Source organism: Pinus tabuliformis, chromosome 8 (assembly GCF_031772625.1).
Source record: "Pinus tabuliformis cultivar Carrire ecotype Pingquan chromosome 8, CPIR1, whole genome shotgun sequence".
Lineage (NCBI taxonomy): Eukaryota > Viridiplantae > Streptophyta > Pinopsida > Pinales > Pinaceae > Pinus > Pinus tabuliformis.
This window is the reverse complement of record NC_142294.1, coordinates 413,129,494-413,154,564: the sequence shown is the minus strand read 5'-3', so window position 1 is coordinate 413,154,564 and position 25,071 is coordinate 413,129,494.

The following is a 25,071-nucleotide window of genomic DNA, read 5'->3' as shown; positions in this document are numbered from 1 at the left end:
GTTTCTGTCTCCCAACATTCTCCTAACATATAGCAGTCGGCTCCCAAATCCTTTAATAACCCCAAGTATGGAGTGATGCCAGGTTTCTGATATGCTGTAAGTGGTCTTTGATAGACATCTGTTCCTTTTCCTCAAACCCCCGCTCACCGTGTCACACTAGCTGCTCTGCGCTTTTAAAATCATCACCTACAGCAGTTTCGTAGCGCGCTACGAAACTGCTGTGTGATTAAAAGAAAACACAATCTCCATCAATAAATTTAGCTGTCTTTGATTAACCAGGAAGAAAAGATGTATACCAATTATTGGTAATGAAGACAAAATCTTTCCCAAAAGATTCACTAAAGTGTTTACTGTTTGAAAGATTCAGAATCCTTGAAGCTTCAATGGCTGTCTCCATTCAATGCCATCATTCTTCTGTTCACATTTCTGGTCTTCACTCTGCCCCAACTAGATGTGCTTGTCACTGCAACATTATAACTAGAGCTATCTGTTTTCCTGAAAGTACTTGTGACCCAAGAAAAACAAAATCTTGCTAATTAAATGGCTCAAACAACCTTGATGAATGCCTCCAAACTTAATTTCTGAAATCTTTTCACAATATCAATAATACGCATTCCTCAAATATAAAACCTTGGAAAAGTCTGTATAGCAGCTCCACATGATCATTCCTAATTCTCACCATGCTTCTCTCACAATGAGGTTTCTTGTAATTATTTTGCTCTTCTCTCACAGCTTGGTTTTTCTTATAGAAATCCAAATCTTTTCCAGCACCTTCACAAAAACTATCCTTCTGAGCGGATGGTTTTTTCAATTGAACTTCCATATTATCAAATTTAGAAGTGTCCTCCTGAGAAAGACTCTTTCTCTTCAAAGGACTAACCCGTTGACTATTGATGCTTGTTTGCATTCCATCCCCAGGATCATAAGGCTTTATTGCCTCTTTATGCAATAGTCGAGCTTTCCTATTTCCTCATGAGATACCCTCAGAACCTGCTCCAATGTAAAATTTAGATCCTGGACAATCTTGACACAGTCCTTAAATCGCCTATACTTCTTGGAGATCATCATTTGCAACACATTTGAGTAACTCTGAATATTTGCCTCACCAGTAAATGTTAGTTGAGACATACAAGGAAATCCTTTGAGTTTTTTGAAAAGCTATAAACCAAAACTGAACAGAGCATTTGAATTATGCTAGTATTCTAAATGAGGCCGCGCGCATTTCTTTCAGAAGTAATAGGAATAAAGATCGATCCCTAAGAACCGAGCAAAAGAACATAATTCTCCCACAGGATTTTGAAGAGAAGTGCCACTGAGAGTACACCATGCTCTTTCTTAACTTGATGTGTTCCTTGAGACCATGTGGACTGCCTTGCAGACATCTTTCTGCTTCGAACCCTTCTATCCTTCAAAACGCTGTCTCATTCAGCAAAATTTTCATCTTCCATACAAAACAAGTCTTCTAGCTCTGCCATGGTATAACGATACAGAGAATATTGCTAATCTGGATTGCATTCACAAAGTCATTTTTACATGTTGTAGACAGTCAGAAGCACAACACCCTTTCTCCAAAATTGTTCTCCATGATTGCGCTCAGTATTGATTACACGAACCACAGCATATAACAACTCGTTATGCAACCAAAACTGCAGAGGTTATTAGCAGACGCTGCGAAAATTCATGAACGTGTTTTATGAACTAATAATCCTCCCGGCAGACGCACCACAACCATTACAATTCCACTGCAAACTCACTAAATCTGAAACTCCCTTTGGAACCTGATAGAAGCGCATTTAAAATTGGCCTGTATGATAACAATTTAAATGTAAACGAAGAAGATGTTTAATAATGAATATCTGCCACACACGCATCAATATAAGGCGGTTCACGTTTGAGAACATCTCCCTGAATGACCTGTAGCCGAAAAGCATTATTTTATAATCTCCCTTTCCAGTTGTCATGATCTTAGCCTTAATTCCTATTCAGAAACCACCTCAGCTCTCTTGCTCAACGATAACATCGGCTTCATCACCCACAGAAATCAGCACCTTGAATAATGCAAAGTATATGTCAACTATATATCTTGCCAGCTGCGGTCTATCACCATGATTACTAGGCAGAATTTAATTTAAAAACAATGACAACACAATATTTTGCCCGCAATCCAACATGGGGGCGAAACACAAAAATCTTTACTTCATCAACCACGCCTGCCTTCATATTTGAGACATATGTCATGGTGAGGATGTTAAGATCTAAGCTCATTCAGAAGGAAAAGCTTTCAAAGAGTAGCATAAGCTTCAACTTCTTCAACTTTTTCAAAAGGGTAGCTGGTTTAATCAAAAACAATCACAAATTGACCACTTCATCGTTGTTTCTTCAAGAATGATGATGTCTCCAAATATTATGATTTCAAATTCACCAAATTCCCTCAGCCAATCCAGGATGTACTTCTTGGCAGCAGAAAGAACCTTATTTTCCCTTACGCATACTCCAACTATGATTATGGAGGAGAAATCACCGACATCAATCCCCATATTTCTCAATTCCAAAGATTTGAAACAACAACTTGACTGCTATGTTGTTTATGTAGCTGGTATGAAGGAATGTTATTATGCAATGCTCTTTGGCCACCGTGAGGAACTACACCATCAAATGCCTTGAGAGAATCGACAATCAACCCTAATAGCTCTTCAGATTGCTCTAGCCATTTTACAAAGTCCATAGATCAGAGCATCGTATGCAACAACACCAGAGTTATATCCTTTAGTCAACATTAGACCTTTAAGCACATCAACCTCATCCACAGCAGTTGCAGTCAGTGTACAATAGACATCCTATGATTCGAGCCTCCACTGAAAACTCGAACAAATCCCCAGTTTCGTAGCACGCTACGAAACCACTCAAACAGGTAGCGCTGCGAAACTGCTAAAAAGAATCCTGGCGCTGCGAAACTGCTAAAAAGAATCCTGGCGCTGCGAAACTGCTCTGACTTTAAGCTAGACTAAAAAATTTTGACAACATCATTTTCAGTGATAACAGTGGCTCCACTTGGGATAGTGTGCCCCTGTGGTGCACTAAGAACATGCAGCTCCAGTGCCTTATCCATTCGTGACAAACAAAAATTTGCTTGACAAGCATGACTGTAGGAGAAAGAAACTACTGCTACTGAAAAATAAATGCTCAGCCAACTTTGAGCTTATTTTGCATTTACCTCTACCTACCTACCCTATCAGCTGCAAACTCCACTTGTAGCTCAAGCAACATGATATTTCCAATGTAGCCAATCATTCATCTTATCTGACATTTGAGTCCTTTGGCTGTGCTTGAAACAAAAATAAATCAGATACTGAAGTAACTGAGGCGGCATGAGGTGTAACTGTTCTTCAACATGAAAATATAACTGGAAGCCGCCTGAACAGTAAATCTTATCCATGTATTCAGCTATAGGGTCAAAAAACACATGGTTAGTTTGTTGATTCTCAAAACTTTCTGTATCTTTAGACAACTTATCTTCAGCCACACCAAATTTATTTGATATACTATCCAACTGCCTATCTGAATGATGCTCACAAACAATGTAATTTTCCTCACTACTATGATCATTATTTGAAGTAAGCTGCTGTAAGGAATTACAAAATTGAGCAAGCTTTTCCTCTGCCTGAGGGTCATAGAAAATTTCCTCCAATATTTCTTCTTGCTGGGTGCAATCAATTTCATCTTCATCATGATCTGAAGCCAGACCAATCTGCTGCATCTCTACATCAATATCAAAGGATGAAACATGGGTTTCACAACTAAACCCCTGCTGCTCCTCATGCTGTGCTTCATGGAGTATTATACCTTCTCCTTGATGCTGAAAAACATTGCTATGAAGAGCCTCTAAAATTTCTTCATCTGTAAATTCATCATCATCATAACAATCCTCCAAGTACTGAATAAGATTCAAAGAATGCCTACAGCAATCTTTGAGCAGCAACAAAGAAGGATAACATTCTTTATACATTTCACAGAACGCATCATGGAAATCAGCAAGAGAAGATAATGAATCATTTTCCAAACTTTTATACCAAGACCATGCTTCTCCTTCTAAAGTAGCCATAAACATCCTCATGAGACAATCTTCAGGGAAATGAACCTTAAGACTGCGTACATGTATGTGAAACTTAACCAAATGGAGAGCAGCATCATCCTTCTTTTCATCTTTGAATATTGGAAGATCATCCAACCAATCAACCTTTGGCATAGGATTTGGAAAACCAGGGATATGAGACCGATTCATAGGAGCATACCTGGCATTCTTTCTTGCAGTGGAATCCATCTTGAAACTTCATCAAGCTACTGATCTTCTAGCAGTGGAGTCACCTTCTATTTGTTCTTTGATGTGTGGAGTCGCCAAGGTAGTCCTGCAGCCTTGAAAATCATTTGAACTCCTGCTACCTTCAGAAATTCAATCTTAAGCTCCCGGCAGACGCACCAAAATGTTATCACAAAACCAGTACTAGGGGCTGCAACCAAGCAAGGCTTCATGTAACTGTTTCAGACCAGACTTTAGACTAGGAATTAGCCTTCCTAATCAGAGAGGGCTCTCTCACAGGCTTTTGATAGAAAATTAATCACAACAACAGAGGGCTAACTCTTCACACATTTATAAAAATATAGCTGGTTGGACATACATCAAATTGGTCTTCATTGGGCTATGGAGTCTCTCACAGTTAATAAACCAAATCACAGTCATCTCATAGAAGCCAAGGCTCTTTGCATCATCAGAGGTTCAAACATAATTTACCTAAATCAAAGCCTGCTGAACATACAGGAAGTCAGAGCATTAAAAAATGAATTCTGAGTGATGTTCAAACATGCTTCACCAAAACCCACAGCTTGTCAAGCACACAGGAAGTCAGAGCATATAATATGAATTCTGAGGGATTGTGCCATAACAAGGCTGTAAAAAGAACATTAAGAAACTAAACCACCATCACATTTGAACAAAAAGATGCATTGAGAATCTTGGGAAGAAAAAACCCTGTTTGCCATTACTGTAACAGTCTTTACATAAGCTCTAAAAAACTCTGTTTTTGTATTAACAGTCCAACCCTTTCTACATCTAACCTTGGCCCATATATAGGCAAGCAAACTAAAACACCTCGAGCATCCTCCTCCAGCATGAGGGGAGCCTCGAAGGTGGCTATTAATTATTCCTACATGCTACTCACTAATGCATTAATTACAAATATGCTGAACTATAATTACACACTATCCTAATCAAAATAAAATACTAATTTCATTCTCCTCGTATGCTTGATGCTTTCTTGAATGCTTTAACAGCTGTCCTCCTTCAATTAATCTGATATAGCTGAGCTACAGGTGCAATGGATGGTGATTTAGGATGTTTAAGAGCGCTGATAGCTCATTAAATGACCGGAAGGTGTGCTCCTATTATAATGGTTTCTGTCTCCCAACATTCTCCTAACATATAGCAGTCTGCTCCCAAATCCTTTAATAACCCCAAGTATGGAGTGATGCCAGGTTTCTGATATGCTGTAGGTGGTCTTTGATAGACATCTGTTCCTTTTCCTCAAACCCCCGCTCACCGTGTCACACTAGCTGCTCTGCGCTTTTAAAATCATCACCTACAGCAGTTTCGTAGCGCGCTACGAAACTGCTGTGTGATTAAAAGAAAACACAATCTCCATCAATAAATTTAGCTGTCTTTGATTAACCAGGAAGAAAAGATGTATACCAATTATTGGTAATGAAGACAAAATCTTTCCCAAAAGATTCACTAAAGTGTTTACTGTTTGAAAGATTCAGAATCCTTGAAGCTTCAATGGCTGTCTCCATTCAATGACATCATTCTTCTGTTCACATTTCTGGTCTTCACTCTGCCCCAACTAGATGTGCTTGTCACTGCAGCATTATAACTAGAGCTATCTGTTTTCCTGAAAGTACTTGTGACCCAAGAAAAACAAAATCTTGCTAATTAAATGGCTCAAACAACCTTGATGAATGCCTCCAAACTTAATTTCTGAAATCTTTTCACAATATCAATAATACGCATTCCTCAAATATAAAACCTTGGAAAAGTCTGTATAGCAGCTCCACATGATCATTCCTAATTCTCACCATGCTTCTCTCACAATGAGGTTTCTTGTAATTATTTTGCTCTTCTCTCACAGCTTGGTTTTTCTTATAGAAATCCAAATCTTTTCCAGCACCTTCACAAAAACTATCCTTCTGAGCGGATGGTTTTTTCAATTGAACTTCCATATTATCAAATTTAGAAGTGTCCTCCTGAGAAAGACTCTTTCTCTTCAAAGGACTAACCCGTTGACTATTGATGCTTGTTTGCATTCCATCCCCAGGATCATAAGGCTTTATTGCCTCTTTATGCAATAGTCGAGCTTTCCTATTTCCTCATGAGATACCCTCAGAACCTGCTCCAATGTAAAATTTAGATCCTGGACAATCTTGACACAGTCCTTAAATCGCCTATACTTCTTGGAGATCATCATTTGCAACACATTTGAGTAACTCTGAATATTTGCCTCACCAGTAAATGTTAGTTGAGACATACAAGGAAATCCTTTGAGTTTTTTGAAAAGCTATAAACCAAAACTGAACAGAGCATTTGAATTATGCTAGTATTCTAAATGAGGCCGCGCGCATTTCTTTCAGAAGTAATAGGAATAAAGATCGATCCCTAAGAATCGAGCAAAAGAACATAATTCTCCCACAGGATTTTGAAGAGAAGTGCCACTGAGAGTACACCATGCTCTTTCTTAACTTGATGTGTTCCTTGAGACCATGTGGACTGCCTTGCAGACATCTTTCTGCTTCGAACCCTTCTATCCTTCAAAACGCTGTCTCATTCAGCAAAATTTTCATCTTCCATACAAAACAAGTCTTCTAGCTCTGCCATGGTATAACGATACAGAGAATATTGCTAATCTGGATTGCATTCACAAAGTCATTTTTACATGTTGTAGACAGTCAGAAGCACAACACCCTTTCTCCAAAATTGTTCTCCATGATTGCGCTCAGTATTGATTACACGAACCACAGCATATAACAACTCGTTATGCAACCAAAACTGCAGAGGTTATTAGCAGACGCTGCGAAAATTCATGAACGTGTTTTATGAACTAATAATCCTCCCGGCAGACGCACCACAACCATTACAATTCCACTGCAAACTCACTAAATCTGAAACTCCCTTTGGAACCTGATAGAAGCGCATTTAAAATTGGCCTGTATGATAACAATTTAAATGTAAACGAAGAAGATGTTTAATAATGAATATCTGCCACACACGCATCAATATAAGGCGGTTCACGTTTGAGAACATCTCCCTGAATGACCTGCAGCCGAAAAGCATTATTTTATAATCTCCCTTTCCAGTTGTCATGATCTTAGCCTTAATTCCTATTCAGAAACCACCTCAGCTCTCTTGCTCAACGATAACATCGGCTTCATCACCCACAGAAATCAGCACCTTAAATAATGCAAAGTATATGTCAACTATATATCTTGCCAGCTGCGGTCTATCACCATGATTACTAGGCAGAATTTAATTTAAAAACAATGACAACACAATATTTTGCCCGCAATCCAACATGGGGGCGAAACACAAAAATCTTTACTTCATCAACCACGCCTGCCTTCATATTTGAGACATATGTCATGGTGAGGATGTTAAGATCTAAGCTCATTCAGAAGGAAAAGCTTTCAAAGAGTAGCATAAGCTTCAACTTCTTCAACTTTTTCAAAAGGGTAGCTGGTTTAATCAAAAACAATCACAAATTGACCACTTCATCGTTGTTTCTTCAAGAATGATGATGTCTCCAAATATTATGATTTCAAATTCACCAAATTCCCTCAGCCAATCCAGGATGTACTTCTTGGCAGCAGAAAGAACCTTATTTTCCCTTACGCATACTCCAACTATGATTATGGAGGAGAAATCACCGACATCAATCCCCATATTTCTCAATTCCAAAGATTTGAAACAACAACTTGACTGCTATGTTGTTTATGTAGCTGGTATGAAGGAATGTTATTATGCAATGCTCTTTGGCCACCGTGAGGAACTACACCATCAAATGCCTTGAGAGAATCGACAATCAACCCTAATAGCTCTTCAGATTTCTCTAGCCATTTTACAAAGTCTATAGATCAGAGCATCGTATGCAACAACACCAGAGTTATATCCTTTAGTCAACATTAGACCTTTAAGCACATCAACCTCATCCACAGCAGTTGCAGTCAGTGTACAATAGACATCCTATGATTCGAGCCTCCACTGAAAACTCGAACAAATCCCCAGTTTCGTAGCACGCTACGAAACCACTCAAACAGGTAGCGCTGCGAAACTGCTAAAAAGAATCCTGGCGCTGCGAAACTGCTAAAAAGAATCCTGGCGCTGCGAAACTGCTCTGACTTTAAGCTAGACTAAAAATTTTTAACTACAGCATTTTCAGTGATAACACCCCCCAAGCTTCATTGCATTCAATGAGGTGGATGGAATGAAGCTTTACTTTCAAGATCTTGGAAAGACTTGTGGGAGTTGTTTCATTTTTGAGTGAGGTTGACACAAGAAAAGAACTATCCTCAAAACCCTTGTTTCATTTTTTAAACGAGCTTGACACAAGACAAGGAACTATGCTCATAACTACTCTCTACAATCTACCTACTTAACCTACCCTTGTTTCATTTTTTAACGAGCTTGACACAAGACAAGGAACTATGCTCAAGACTCCTTGTTTCATTTTTTAACGAGCTTGACACAAGATAAGGAACTATGCTCGTTACAGCCTATTTCATTTTTTAACGAGGTTGATACAGGAAAAAACTATCCTCGTATTCGGTTTCATGTTTACGCAAGCTTGAAATGAAAAACTATGCTTGTTACAGTTCACATGCCCCCAGCATAATGACGCAAAACGAGGTACATGCCCCCCAAGCTTCATTGCATTCAATGAGGTGGATGGAATGAAGCTTTACTTTCAAGATCTTGGAAAGACTTGTGGGAGTTGTTTCATTTTTGAGTGAGGTTGACACAAGAAAAGAACTATCCTCAAAACCCTTGTTTCATTTTTTAAACGAGCTTGACACAAGACAAGGAACTATGCTCATAACTACTCTCTACAATCTACCTACTTAACCTACCCTTGTTTCATTTTTTAACAAGCTTGACACAAGACAAGGAACTATGCTCAAGACTCCTTGTTTCATTTTTTAACGAGCTTGACACAAGATAAGGAACTATGCTCGTTACAGCCTATTTCATTTTTTAACGAGGTTGATACAGGAAAAAACTATCCTCGTATTCGGTTTCATGTTTACACAAGCTTGAAACAAAAAACTATGCTTGTTACAGTTCACATGCCCCCAGCATAATGACGCAAAACGAGGTACATGCCCCCCAAGCTTCATTGCATTCAATGAGGTGGATGGAATGAAGCTTTACTTTCAAGATCTTGGAAAGACTTGTGGGAGTTGTTTCATTTTTGAGTGAGGTTGACACAAGAAAAGAACTATCCTCAAACCTGATTCATTTTTTAACGAGGTTGACTCAGTAACAGGAACTATCCTCAAACACCCTGTTTCATTTTTTAACGAGGTTGAGACAGGAACAAAACTATCCTCGTACTCACTGATCATGGCTTCCAACTGGAAGAAAGACATGTCAATGGACACACCTTGATCATTGCTTCCAAGAGGTCTTCATCAGAAGGAAGAATACTTCTCTGGAAGGAACACATATCAAGGGACTCAAAAGGGATAAGAACATCGTGTTCAAGTAATCCCATAGAGTTTTCCATGTCAATTACCGGATCTAAATCAAAGGAAGATGAGCAAACAGTGAGAGGCTCACTTACATCGGTAACTGAAAACATGGGACCAGTTGCCACATAATTAACCCGTGGCAGGGTATATACCACTTTAGAATCAGGAACATTTAGGGGTGTCATATTATTGGTAGTTGAGACAAGACTAGGGAACAAAAGCTGGTCTACAGTCACAATACTGCCATTGTGAGGGAAAGACATCACGCGAAAGAGTGTCGATACGACAGCTTTCATTGCATAAACATAGTCTCGCCCAAGGGGTAAATTGAAATCCAAGGGACCTCGAACTACCATAAGATCAATACAGACAGTTTTATCTTCCAAGGTAATAGAAAACTTAGGAAGGATCCCGAAAGGTTCACTAATGGTTCTGTTAAAAGCTTTCAGATTCTGCGTAATAGGCGCAAGCTGAGGGGAACCCAAAGCTTTCCAAACAGTTGAGGATAAAATACTAACAGAAGCACCTTCATCTACCTGAGTACGATGTATGTCCCTACCACCAGCCTTGACAATGATTTGGAAAGGGATGGAGGAAGGAAGACGAGGTTCTGTCAGTCTATTCCAATCAAAGGAAAAGACCTCAGTACTTGGAGGGGGTTCTGTATGAACAGGTGAAATGCCCCCCTGCATAGAAGAATCTGATGTAACAAGGAGAACCTGAGCGGTATGAAGTTCACTCTCTAAAGGGAAAGTGTGATCGATCGAATGTGAAATTGAATCGACCACTTGATCAACTAACGGATCATCAACCTGAGTGACATGAGTTTCACTCTCCAATGGAAGAGTGTGATCGACTGTACTTGAATTTAGATCAATCACTCCGTCAGTTGACGGTAGGTTGGGAGAAAGTTTACGGTAACCAGTTGGAAATTCTTGCTGTGGAACAGTAAGGTTTTCCAACAATGTTGAGGCTTCATCCATGTGAGGGCAAATGTGAGTTTGATGACTCCCTTTGCATAACTTACAAGGAAACCTAACTTTACCCTTTTTCCCAGGAACCTGACTATCACTGGTTGATGGATCAATGGAAAGTTGATGAGATTTTTCTGACCATACTTCTAAGACCTTTGGAATACCAGGACAATTGACAAGGAAGTGGTCACCCTTACAAAGCCTGCAAGGGTATTTGGGTTTACGATGCATGTCGGAGTTTTCCTCAACACAACTAACACTTACAGCCAAAGTTGGTTGGTTGACTTCTTTCTTATCTTGCTTCTTCTTCTTCTTCTTCTTCCCTTTCTTCTTCTTCTTAGACACCTAGTTACTAGCATCAAGGCTTTTACCAAGCGAAGAGGAAGAAATGGCGGAAGAAAAATTAGGCGAAGAAGGTAAAGGGTCAACAGAAGGTTGGTGATGTTGAGATGGTGAACTCTGTTGAGGTGAAGCATTCGGTTGAGGTGGAACAATTGGAGTACTTTGGGCCAACGAAGTTGAAAATAACCATATCGGTAAACCTATTGTAAATCCAGGTAATGACAAAGTAGCCATATAAGGAGGACCAACATTTCCAAAGTAAGGAAAAGTACTAGGATTCTCGTTAGGAGGGGTTCCTAGGTTGGTAAATTCCGGAACACTTGCCATTATATTCAACTTCAGTGAATTTTATTAACAATTTAAAACTAAAATTAACAATTCATAATTCACACCTAACAATTAAAATTCACAATTCACACCTATGGTCTCTAAAAGTAAAAACAAACAAATTAACACGCGCTATCAAATCTAGGAGTCAAACCACACACAAACAGTAACCTTCCGGACCGAAAACACTAGTTGGTGATGAAATCCAACATCGCAGAATTCAGTACAGAAGTGGCGGGTGGAACAGTTACCCCGGCAACCTGCTTAATGAATAGACTGGACCAAGTTCCTCCACTTTAACCGTCTCGAGTGAAGTGAACCCCCCAGAAAATCCAAGTGAGTCTAGCCGACGTCTGCTCCAAGTACAGTGGGATCTTCCCTCCACCGTCACCTTGGGTAGAACCCTAAAGATAATGGTCACTAAGGTCACCAACAGCAACAAATATACCTGGGGGAACAGTCTACGATCCGATAGCACGCAAGGGCAGAGTAACAAGCTCAATCCCCTTGCCGGCTCCTTGACAATAATCCAAGGTTTACCGACAAGTGACCCCAGGCTCCTCGACAATGGTCAATCCGAGGTTTACCGTTTGTAGTACGTGCGTATCTGGCGTCGTTCCCAATGAAGGAGGATTGATCCCCTCACTGGTTCGGACACGATCTCGTGCTTCTCCTTTAAGAGGAGCTTTCCCAGAGTATAAATGTAACAGTTGGATTTATCCTACCGCAAGATAAGCTACTTGTTTGGTTTTACTGTCTTGGAGAGTTAATTACTCTCCTACTCCAAGACACTAGCCTAAGCTATGTTGGTGTATCAGAGCCCTAGAAAATAAAAATATTACTAGATGAATTTTAATTAAGCGTTGTGTTATTAAGGCTGTTATTACTCAAATGGGTAAATGGATACGAAACCAATGGTGTTATGACCCGACTGAACTGAATGCAATCGAACATGATAATGTAATCTTTTCAATTCGATGAATCCTAACTAAAGTAAGGAGAGAGTTTCCATTCACTTCCAACAATGCAAAAAATTGATCACTAAGAGAAAATATAACAAATTCTCTAATGCACTAATTTTATCAAGAAAAACTAATGCAAATCAATTCCAAACCATTTTTTTCATTTTTTATTTTTTGTGTAAATTCAAATCAAAGAAAGCTGATCTAAATCTACGATTGATTTTTCAGAATGTAAACTATGCAATGGTAATCTAAGCACAATTCACTTGAAAAGTATGCAAATGTAATCTATGCACATTTTTCATTCATATTCTGAAAATGAGAATTCTAATTATGCAAATGTGATCTATGCAAGAGAATTCTCAAACACAAGACGATTCTAATGTAATCTAAGAATCAATCAAGTGCAGGTCGATAAAATTGGGTGAGAGTTCCAAAGATAAAAAAAAAAAAAAAAAAAAAAAAAAACACTCAAAGGCGATTAACACTCATACACAATTTAGCCCCCCCCCCCCCCCGGCGAATGAGGGGGAAATTTTTTTGAAAAAACAAAAGCAAAAAGATGCAAAATTGTGAAAGGACTAAGAGAAACCTCCAAGTAATGACCAAAGGAAAACAAATCAAGAATTTCTCAAGAAAGAGACTCAAAACATCCAATTGATAAAAGCTTAGAACAGGAATGCCAATGAAATTAACAAAGGAAAGTTTTTTGACAGGGAACAAGCAGGTCTGGGCAATGGCTAAAACCTATAAACAAATTCTAAACTGATAAAAAAGAGAAAAATTTAAAATTTTTCTAAATTTTGACAGGGTACACAGGCAACCTGTTTACACAGGTGCGTCCACGCTCTGTGTACAAAGCAAAAATGCGTACAGGTACGCACTGTGCTTAACTCAGAGGGTGCGTACCTCTCCCAAAAGTATGAAAAATGAAAACTATCTCAAAATTAACTAAATTCACCCAATCCCACAATCATCAAGTCAAAAACAGAAACAGAAAATACAGTTTCTCAGGTCAAAGTATAGACAAAGAAAACAATCAATTCCCCAGTGGAGTCGCCATTTTGTCATGCAGAAAGAGTCAATTTTGCGGACAAAACCGACCTCCCTAGAAGCTAAGGCTTTCTAGTGACAAACAAGACAAGTAAACACTACCTTTCTCTAAATATGCATTTAGAATACAAGTAATCAGGTGTTTATAACATACCTTTAGTCCAACGCTTTGTAGTAGTCCAGCCTCGCCGATCCGGATGAGCTCCTCCTTCTCTTCGAAACCTGCATTCACTAACAAGCCAAAAGATTACATAGCACCTAAATAACTTATAAAATAAACATGTATAACAATCTGTTGAGAAAAGTGAGCTTAATTGTATTAAGTGGAAACAAAAGAAACCATTACAACCTGAGCCTTGGTGTTGTGCAGGTCGCTCCCAGGGTCCAGCAAGAGTTTTCCTTTACTTTGATCAGCTCACCCACTTCCAAATAAGGCTAGGAAAGGATGGGAATCTCTCCTCTCAAGCTCTATAAGGGAGTCCTAATTCCAGCAGCATCTACCCTTAGGAATGTTCAGCTTTCAACCTCTTCTCCCTCTGGCCCAATGCCTGTATTTATAATGCTTTGGAGGAAGTTAATCAAGTCCACCATCAATGGGATAAGCCCCTCTTTCAATGGGATAGCTCCCCTCTTGATGGGATAATTTCCTCTTTCATAGGGATGCATGAACCATCTGGAGGCACTCAATACACGTCAAACCATCTTCTAGAATGCTCTAGATTCGACCACAAGTAACTTTTTTGAAGTAAAACTCGCGCCTTTTGACCTTTACAGGAGTACGCACCCACCCCTTTACAGACAGAGCGTACAAGTACGCAGGTATTGTGAACTTGAGGTGCGTACACGCAGGTAGGGGGCATATGTTATACAGTAAAATGACATCCTCATCAGCTCAGTGGGGAAAGACATGATGACTGAAGAAATGACCAAGTTCACAAGCCTTGTTTCCAAGCTAACGTTGCCTATACAATGACAACCTGCTTTATAAATCTTCTCTGCAAGCCTAAGGAAGAATTAGTGACCCAAGTAACTCTACTTGTTACCTTGGGGACATCATTAGTGAACCCTAATGAGGATCTAAGGTTCAAAGGAGTGAATTGACTAAGAAATATCCCTACATTCTCTCCTAAATCAACTCAGAAAAGCAAGGAAACATCAATGTTTGACCTATTTGGGGGATTTCTAATCCTAATGAAGTAGGCAAATGGGAAAGAGCTCAAAAGAATGGCAACATCATTTCTTTTACCTAAGGAAACTCATGGAGAAACTTGGAAACCCTAACCTCGCATGCTACATAAGAAAAGTTAGGGCTATTGTGATACAGGTTAGATCATTTGAAAGGATAGCTTACTTTATTGTCGAGCAGAGTCTTAGACCTAAGCATAAGAAGTTGGTAATAATGGAGAGAGAGAGAGGAGCTGGAGGGGTAAGGGAAGGCTGATGCAACCAATGGTTGTAATCACTCCTTCAACATTAATATAGAACTATAGTTGTATTGTCTACTCCGTGGTGTTGGTACTATAATTCATTTATATGTTTATTCAATGTCTTTTAGCATGAGTATCTTAGTTATGTGAAACTAGATGTCTTTTGTATATTTATACATTAATTGTCAAGGTTTTATGTTGTGATTACGCTTGTCTCTTCTATGTGCAGGACTTGATTTGGAGCCAGCTCAAGGGACTTCCACCTAGCTGCATTGCGCTCTCCAGCAAATCTACACAGAGACTCGAGACAATAATCTATTTTTCTTTGATAGATGGTTATTGAATATGGACATGCATGTAGCTTTCTGACAGCTGCAGATAATCTTACAGACTGCCAAGGGTCCCGGGAAGACCCTTGAGGGTTTATTCATTCTCCATACGCAATACATTTAATCCTATAGAAATGCATGTAGTTGAAAAATAATTATAGTAATCCAAAAATAGAATAAATATCTTAGGTACATGCATATGGAATTATTTGTTTTAAACATAAAAAATCAAAATAACTTTCTAAAAATTATGCTGAAAATGGGGCTAAGAAAGTGTATCATGATTGTGTTCCCCTCGCTATAAATTAGCTTTATCATCCTCCAAAAATGGGTTTCTATTTTGCTGCTATCTTCTAGGTCATCCCTGCTACAATACGCTAATACCGTCATTGCCATTCCTTTAGCTGCCTAAACTAGTAGTTTTGTTGATGGGCCAACTATTAGCGCCCTTTCCAAACTGTGTCTTCTATAATGCATTGACAATGGAAATGTCAGCGCTTACTATGAAAAAATCGCTAACAATGGAAATGACAACTCTCCTATGTGCTTTTCTATCTCTAAATGCTAACATGTGCAGTATGAGTGATAGATCACCAAAATTCACTTTAGCAATGATTGATCAAAAACCCAAAAATAGTTATCAACTTCCTAGCTGATTGTACTGGCCGCCTCCAATTAACAACTTGATTAAGGCCTTGTGATAAACAAAAGAAGGGGATGGGTATACCGTGGCCCGAAAACGAGTAGCCATGTGCTTGAGACTCTCCAATAAATAAAAACAAGCATTCATTCTTACTTGCCCTACTAGATGACCTAGGAAATGAAAATGGTAAAGATTTACAGATTTAAAACACCCTTCACATGTGAATTTTGATTGGATAATTCTTAGAATACCATGACATTTTTCCTCGAGCCATGATCTCTACACCCCCTGCCTTCTAGTTTTTATCCTTGAACTCGGCTTTCAGGAAAATGGGACATTAACCCTAGCTAGAACGTGTGTTCTGAAAACATCTTCCCCATCCATAGGCAGGGTTGTAACTTTTGTGATTAGTTCCTCTACGACTAGAAATCAAATTCCTCCTACCTCAACACGCTTTCTACCAAACCCCTGGGCGAATGCTTGAGCCACAAAATCATGGTAATTGGTGCATTGGTGGAAATAATCCTACCACACATCCCGCTTGAATTATTGTTGAATGTCTAGATAAATATCCAAAAGGTTGGAACCTTTGGAGTTGTTTTTGTTAAGCCTCCCTCTCTTCCCCATTATTCCTATGATTTAGTGATTATGAAAACCAAAGACTGGGATCGAATGTTGTATATCCGTTGATTAATTTGAAATGAACAACTCTCCAACGCTAAATTAACACAACTTTGAAATGACAATGGTGAAAATAATATGCAGTAAAAACAATGAGAGTTTCAAGAAATATAATTGATTGATAGGTGAAATGATACTTTTGACATTTAGATAATTACAAAATCACAACATAGCTCTTTGATGGTGGAAAACTTCATTTTCAAATGTACCCTTCACCTCCATATTATTCGTAGCATGAACTGGCAATGATTATTGTATCGTTGAATTGAAATGTTTCAACATGATTTTAAAAATCAAATTTCAAATTTTACTTCTACCGCTGATATTCCCATTATTATCTAATACCTGATAACACTAACAATCTTGTTGTCAGCGTATTCCTGTTAATCATTTTCTGAATTTAATAAGTGTTGATAGTCCCATTATCAACATTCTCATGTTTATTACAAATTGTTCACTTATACTGAAATTGTCATTGTTTCTTAGAAAAAGATTCAAAATCAAACTAAAATGTGATAATAGTTATCATGTTTATCATAAGTATTATCAATGGTATCAAGCTACCATATATAAGAATCAATGTTCTATCCTTATTTATGGGATCAAGATATCCAAAATAGTAGATGCTAGCCAAGCACCGAGTATACCAATATATCAAAAATCAATATTTATAATTAGCTTCATCATGTATTAACAAAATGTAAGATATTTGTTCAGTAATAAGTTAGCTAGATCATCATATGTACCACGAATCAAAATTATTTTCATATTCATATATGAGACATTCATGAAAGTGAAATTCCCATCATACCTCAGGGCTTACCTTGCCATCCAATATTGGAGTTGAAACATAACATTGAACAATCCTCCATACATACCTTGTAGAATTATGATACATGTGTATATTCTTATTTGACATTGGTAGAAATAGTTCTTATCTTCCTACACTAGCCATCTTTTCCTGCATCTCATATTATCCTCAAGAAGGATTCACTTATCACAACTTACCAAGAGGTTAGAATTATCCAAATACTCAAATATACATACAGGAAGTATAAGTAATAATTAAAGAAATAGACTCAAACATGAATAGAATCACAAAGAGGTAACATAAATTTGAAAGGTACTTATCTTAAATGAGAGGTGTTCATCTCCCTCTTGAACCAACATTTAAGAGCCATCACTTTCCATTTTCCATCAACTTCATAAATAATCAAGGCCGAATAGAGACTATCCCATTTAGGACTTCATCAAATCTATCACAAGTGCTTTTATATCTTCACATCATTCATGTTATGGTTTCTACATTTCATATCTCAAACCTTTGTCTTAATCTAGGGTTTCTTCCAAACCCTAACCTCATAATATCCGTCAAACACTAATACACAAATTTCCTATGGTTACCTTCAAACCCTAGTATTCTTTTAGGTATCCACCTTATTCTATTACTTCCATGAATGGTGTCATCATAGGGGTGATATTCAATTACTTTTCTTCAACCCAGCTTTGATACTATTATAAATTTTCTTAGGGCTATATTGTTCTTTGCTTTGATAATTACATTTTAGTATTCCATATTACATTCAACTTAAAAGAATCATAATATTATTCGTATTTACATAATTATTCAAGAAAATATGAAACTATATAGAAAGAAAAATATCATCATCAATGTGGTGGAACATAAAGGAACAATATATGAAAAACATTCACACATAGAGAAACTAGGATTGGTAGAAGACCAGGGAAAAACCCACACTGGGGAAAACACTTTCTAATTCTTCTTCTTATTAGATTGTTATTGAATGATTCAACAAAAGAGGGTACAATGTTCCATATCTTCATCTATACAAATATCCATCAAAATTAGCTAAACAAAATCTTTGAAATGAACCCAACAATGCTCATACTCAAAACCCTGATTCAGAAGCCTGTAATGGACTGTCACTATTTGTGGTTAACTGCTGAACACTACGGTCAATGAGGGAAAACTTTGGACAGCTGAAAAACCAAATCCTAGATTCCATTCACATGGAGAGAGTGTCATGCATGTGACTAAAACCCTCTAGTCACATGCATAGTCCTACATGCTAATAACAACAGTCAAAATTTTCCTTTGACAAGCCTGCGGCTGAGACCCAAAACCCTAGAAACATGCATGAGCTTCAAACCCTATAATTTATCCTTCATGTGAACCAATTGTCCACCGGTGTGCCTCAAACTTGTGTGATCCAAAACCAATAAATAGAATAGAAGAATGTCTCTTGATCATATTCAAATGAGGTTGAGGTCACTTTTATTTATAACCTTCCAAGGGTGTCCAATTTACTCGAGGGCCAACCTGATCAAATATGCACATGTGGGCTTATAATTAAAAAATACGCTTTCTCTTATCCAAATTGAGCACTTCAATAGTCAAAATAGGTCCTCTTGAAAAGAATAATATCGTCCCATGGTTGGAATTTGTCACTGAGCTACTGAATTAACATAATTTTGTAATCATGGTAAAGATGAATAAGTGGAAGTCCAAGAGTCATGTATAAACTAAAGATTCATGGAAGTCCAAAAGACGTGTAATATCAAAATTCATATGTATTTCCAAAAGTAATTTGGAATTCCAAAGGTTCTATAAGTCCAAACATCACTAGAAGTTGGAAACTCCGGAATCATGAGGATGTGAAAGGTCATGCCTCAAGTTATAAATAGGTCCTCATTTCTCATGTAAAGGACTTTTAACCTTGGCTTCTCCCACAAGGAATTAGAGAGACAATGTTAGTACTTTTTGGGAGCAAGTAGTGGCTCTAATGCTCCAATATTGGAGGTATTTATGTTCATTGTATTTATGTAACTTGGAAATTTTACTTAATATTTCAGCCTTTTTAGGCTAGCATGGTTTCACACATGGATTGTGAATGTTTTTAAGACTATTATTTGAATGTTTATGGTTCATGATTGCTTTCACTTGTAAGGGAGTAATTTAACTACTTTGGTGCTCAACTTATTTGAATTGTGTTGGAATGTTTATAACGATGGTCACATCTATATTAACTATTTCTCTTTATGTTAGACAAGCCTTTCCCTTCCATGTATGTCTCCATTAGGGTATTACTATTACTTCTCTCTTAGAGGCTCACCTTCTTTCCCCTCCGTAGTGAAATAACCTTGATACATCTGTAATCAGACGGTCACAAGGCACACTCACTTTCTCATTTGAAAGGGAATTTTCAATTCTCCCTCTTGCTGATAGTGAAATCCAAGGCATACATTTTAGTAAATGGAAACTATTCCATATTTTGAATGGGGATCCTACTCCAAACAGTGTGAGGTCTAACTAGGGCTTCACATTGGGGATAACCGCTTGGTTTACAGATTTCCAGCATCGTCAATAGGTTCCAACACTTGAGTGGTTCCTGGCCTCCGATCTTGGGTTGTGTCAATGTTGGTTGTAGTAAATTCCCCTTAATGAAATTCCTAGCCTTCTGCTAAGACTGTCTTGTATGATTTGGGTGTTTCCTCTCTTTTCCTTCTGGGTTCTTTCTGGACCAACTGACATTTCGCCTAGCGATACTTTTGGCTACCCAGTTACTCTTAGTCTCATTCCTATGCCTTTATTTCTCATAACAATTCTCTAGCTTCTTAATAACATCCTTCAGAGTTTGGCTTCCCCCAAAAAATGAGCCACATCGCTGATGTGTCATGTCTCTGGGACCCTCATGGTGTTTTGTGTTTTCGAATTGAGTTCCCCCAAAACCTGACCTATCGGTTGGTAGTTTTCCCACTCTCCCACTAACGACCACGTCATCTCTTCATGCTATCCACTATGGGCCCTTGTGCACTAGTAGAAAAAGATGAAATTAGTGACTAGGTGACTGAAAAAATTTCAAGACATTATCTTGAATCCTACAAGAACATTGTGCCACACCTTAAACCCTATGTTAAACACTCCATGCTTTGGTATTTATGTCCAAAAAAAAAATTCATGAAAAATATATATTTATAATTTATACAAACCATACATCAAATACATGAAATTATGCTAAAATTATACAAAATATCCAAGTATGATTTTCCTCATAAAAACTTCCAATACATAGAACTATCCTAGATCCATCTTCACCTTGGATCTATCAAGCGCTAAGAGGGGTCCATTCTCTCAAGGTGAAAATCTCTTTTTTTAGTGCAAAACTTGAGGAAAAATGTGCATCTAGAGACATTTGATCCCTCTTAGTTCTTGATAGATCTAGGGCTAAGATGGATCTAGGCGGGCTATACGATACTATATAATATATGTTTTTGTATTTATGTGTCTCTTTCTTATTCGCTCTCTCTATTTCACCTCCAAACATGCACAAACTCTCTCCATATCTATCTCTCTCTCTCCCCCTCCCTCTTCCTCTCTGCCTCTCTCTCTCTCTCCACCTTTATCCCCTTATGTATTTCTTCTTCCTTTCCTCTCTCTCTCCCCCTCCAACTCCATCTCTCTTTCATTCTCTCTCTTAATTCCTCTCTCCCCATTTCTCTCCCACCTCCCTCTATCTCTCCCCCCATCTCTCTCTCTCTCTTCCTTCCAAAACCCTCTTTCTCTCTCTCCAACTCTATCACTATCTTTCTTTCTCTTCCCTTCTCTCTCTCCCCTCCATCTATGTGTCTCCTTCTTTATTTCTTCCCCTTCTCTTCCTATCTCTCTCTCTCCCTCAACCTCTCTCCATATTTCCCTTCTCTCCTTCTCTCTCCCCTCTAGATTTTTCACTCTCTCCATCCCTCTCCCATTCACTTTTCTTTCTTTGACCCCTTGAATGCTTAGTTAAGATGGATCTATGTTGGTGCTTACTAACACTATTTATATTATATAAAGTTCACATCTTTAAATATAAAAGTATTCCCATTTTTAATTTTATTAAAACCTTAATTTAATTTCTATGGGAATATTTTTAGTAGTGGTGAGGATAACGAGTTTAGATATATCTAAAAAGTAATTATAATATTTTTCCTTTTAGCTTCAATTTAAAAAATACTATAAAATCAAATTAAAATAAATTATTTTTATTGTGAAATATGTTATGGTTTTTGGGCATGTGGTATTGATAAGCCATGGTATTGGCCCACAGTATTGTAACAAAGCCTATTTACAAGTTATTAATATCCATGGTAAACTAGGGGTGAATATCCATGGTTAAGAATATTGTCATATTGTTAAAATATATTTTTATTGTGAAATAAGTTAGCTTTTTTTGCATGTGGCCTTGATAATCCTTGGTATTAGCCCCATGCTATTTTAACAAAGTCTATTCACAAGTTACTAATATCAATGGAAAAGTGAGGGTGAATGTCCATGATTAAGAATATTGTCATATTGTTAGAAAATATTTTGGTTGTGAAATAAGTTATGTTTTTTGGGCATGTAGTATTGATAAGCGATGGCATTGGCTCATGATATTGTAACAAAGTGTATTTACAATTTAATAATATCCATGGTAAAGTTGGGGTGAAGATCCATGGTTAATAATATTTTCGTATTGTTTTAAAATATTTTGATTGTAAAATAAGTTATGTTTTTTTTGTATGTGGCATTGATAAGCCATGGTATTGAAATCGAGCCTAGTTTTTACAGGTTAATGATATCCATGGTAATGTGGGGGTGAATATCCATGGTTAAGAATCTTCTGATATTATTATAAAATATTTGGTTGTGAAATAAGTTATGGTTTTTTGGCATGTGGTATTGATAAGCCATGGCATTGTAAAAAAAATCCTATTCACAAGTTAATAACAAAATCAAAATATAACAAATTGATTTTTATTATTTTTTATTATTGTAAATTTTTATTATTAATTAACCCAACATTTAAATGTTTATAATCATCTCTGATATCTCTTTTAATTTGTGTTCTATTTTTTAATTAAGTTGATATTTAAAATTGTTTACATACATTAAACCTACACATGTAATCTATACTAGGCATTTCGATTATTAAAAAAATAATACATTAAACAATTACTGTCAAATTTAATCTCTAAATTCTTTAGTAATTAGTCCCAACTTTCTAATGGGATCTCCATAGACAAGTCCAAATTATATAATGGAACGTATTTAGAATGATGACTTCAAAGGGAAACCAACGAAAAAATTTAACTTGGGGGAATTTACTATCCAACCATAGCCATCAAATTTGCAAATCTTTTTCCCAGTAAAATTGTTTGAATTATAATTTTACGAGGAAAATTCTAAGACCCTATGTTTCCTAAATTCTTGAAAATCCATAACTATAACCTGGATTTACAAAGTATTTTGCAAGAACCATAGGAAGGGTATATTATTCATAAAGTTATACTTAAAAGTGTGAATAATTTGAAAAACCACTCTACATTTTGAACTACCAAAAATATACAAATTGTTACAGAAGAGTCGAGCAATACTTGAGGAGGACTCGCACAAAGAAGACATTTCTCTACTCCAAGAAATATTACTCCAATATTTGTGCTTTTAGCACTCCCGAAATTGCTTTATCATTACCTTCATCATTCACAAATGGCTACCGAGGGTTTTACATGCAAGAATGTTCTATTCATAAAGCTCTGGGTCAAACCCAAAAACAAGGCTCTATTTGTATTTCTAGATGCTTCTTCTCTTTAAATTCTTTTTGTATAATTTATTTCTTTAGTGGGAACAAAATATTTTCACCAGAGCAAAAAACATTTCGTTTTCAGTGCATTTATTTTATCATTCAGAACAAAATTTAATGTGATTTGGGTCATTTTAAACCAGATCTATATAGGTATTTATGATTTCCTATAGATACTGTCTGATCTGTTGTGATTTTTATTCATGGTATGTTATTTGATTGTAATACAAGGAATCCCACATGGGCATTGGTCACTTATGGGATTTTCATTTTCTTGGATTGTTATTCATCTCATCATAGTCTTGGTGTTCACATTAGCTTTGTCAGATATGAATTTAATCTTACTACTCAAATTGGAATGTGTATTTCCTTTTTTAGGCACTAAAATTGTTGAGGGGTACTTGTCCACTTTGTGGTTCATTCTTGTATTTATGGCATCTGTAAGAAAATTAATTAAAAGTAAATTAATATCTTCCATTTTGAGAGTTTTGTTGACTTTGTGATGTCTTCTTCAAAACAAGTTTTTTTAATTAAAATTAATATGGAATATCCATTTTTTAGGATTTTATTTAGCATAAGTGCCACTATCTCCTTCTAATGTGGTCAATACAGTGTCCAAAGATCCCTAGACACTAGCAAGGAAGGCTATAAGAGTTTCCAGGGTTTTAGAGGAAGATCCAGAGGTGACGATCCCCGGATGCTTGCACAGAGTGGTCTTAAGAGCATCCAGGTTGCCCCCGACGCACACACATAAATGGAAGAGAGTGTCTAGAGGTTTGGAGAAGATCTAGTGATTTCGTCCCCAGACGAATGCACATAATGGTCTAGGGAGTGTCCATGCTACCATAGACGCTAGCATACAGTTCATAGAGAGCATCCATGATTGTTATAGATGCTCGCACATCTCCTCTTCCCTGCGTCCAAGACTCAAATATAAGATTTCAGTATTCTGAATATTTCGCTCAGTGATAATAGTGTTCAGCATAGTGATAGTAGTATCAAGCAGTTGACTACAGTCAATGATATCACATTACAACCATCAGAATGAGGGCTCTGATTATAAGCATGATTAGATTTGTTTCATGGATATCATAATTGTTTTGTTGCATGGGATAAAGTTATGGATCATTGTACTCTCTTTTGTTGAATCATTTGATGACAATCTAGGAAGAAGAAGATTTGCAAGGGTTTTCCCCATAGTAGTTTTTTCCCTGGTCTCGGACCAATCCTGGTGTCTCTATGAATGTGCATGCCTTTCTTCTAACGTTCCTTTATGTTCCGTTTCATTGATGATGATGTTGTTCTTTCTATATAATTGCATATTTTGATGAATAATGGTGTATATATGGCTAATGTAATCATGATATGGGGTGAACTTAATGTATTAATGAATAAATGAAATTATCAAAGAAAATAAAAATGTAGCCATGTAAAAAATTAACAATTGGAGCTAGATTTGCATAAATGTCTACATGGTATCATAGCTGAAATCACGATAGAAGAGGAAAATTCAAACTTGTCCTTGCATGTGAATAGAATATGTAGATTGATGGAGCTTTTAGTTCAGGCAATATTAGTGAGCCAACGTTTAGGGACAGAAAAGGGATTTGTGATCATTTGTATTGGTAGATTGAGGAGCAAGGGAGATCAGACTCATTATTGCATTGGTTGTAGCAGCAAAGCGGAAGCAGCAATAGAGCAGTAGAAATAGCAATATGAGTAGATAATGTTTAGCTCATGCAAGAAAAACCTTTAGGAACAAGGAAATGATTAGATACTTGGTGTTTGAGAGGGAGCATAAATTACCTCTCAACATGTAGCTTCAGAAGAAGACTCAGCAATTTGTGGAGCAGCCGCAATTAGAGAAGGAGACAGGAGACAGAGTGGAGACATCCACTCAAGAAAAGATCTCTAGTAGGGG